We start from the raw sequence: 535 nt of genomic DNA on the forward strand, positions 1-535 counted from the left end.
CCAGCGGAATAAATGAGGAATTAAAAAAAAAAAACTGCTAAATTCAAATTGTAACATTTGGACACATAGCGGAAGTAGATTCCAAAACTCGTGTTTATTGTGGACAGCAAAAAAAAAAACTCTTTTTTTTTTTGTGAATATAGTTTATGCATTTATAGGTAACTTTTGATAATGTTGATGTGATAGATTAATTAGATTAATAATACTAAAAGTATTTTTAAAATAGATAAGAAAACATTTTAGAGTAATCTGCACTAAAATGGCGATAACTAAAACTGGAGAAAAAGAGCTGCCGCAACCTGAACGGAAAGAAGTGCGGCCGCAGCCAGCGGCGGGAGTAGAGGGCGGAAGCGTTCGGCAGCCCGTGCGTGGTTGGCTGAAAGTTCTCTGAAGTCGTCGCTGCTTTCGGCGATGGTGAGGGAGACGGAATCTGAATCTGAACAGAGGATCTCAGGTGACTGCTCTGCTGCGGGGAAGACGAGGGAGCCGGCGAGGGGGTAGAAGCGGCGGAGAGCTAGGGAAAGTGGTGACCTTA

The sequence above is a fragment of the Phalaenopsis equestris genome, unplaced genomic scaffold, assembly GCF_001263595.1.
Source record: "Phalaenopsis equestris unplaced genomic scaffold, ASM126359v1 Scaffold000065, whole genome shotgun sequence".
NCBI classification, from domain to species: domain Eukaryota; kingdom Viridiplantae; phylum Streptophyta; class Magnoliopsida; order Asparagales; family Orchidaceae; genus Phalaenopsis; species Phalaenopsis equestris.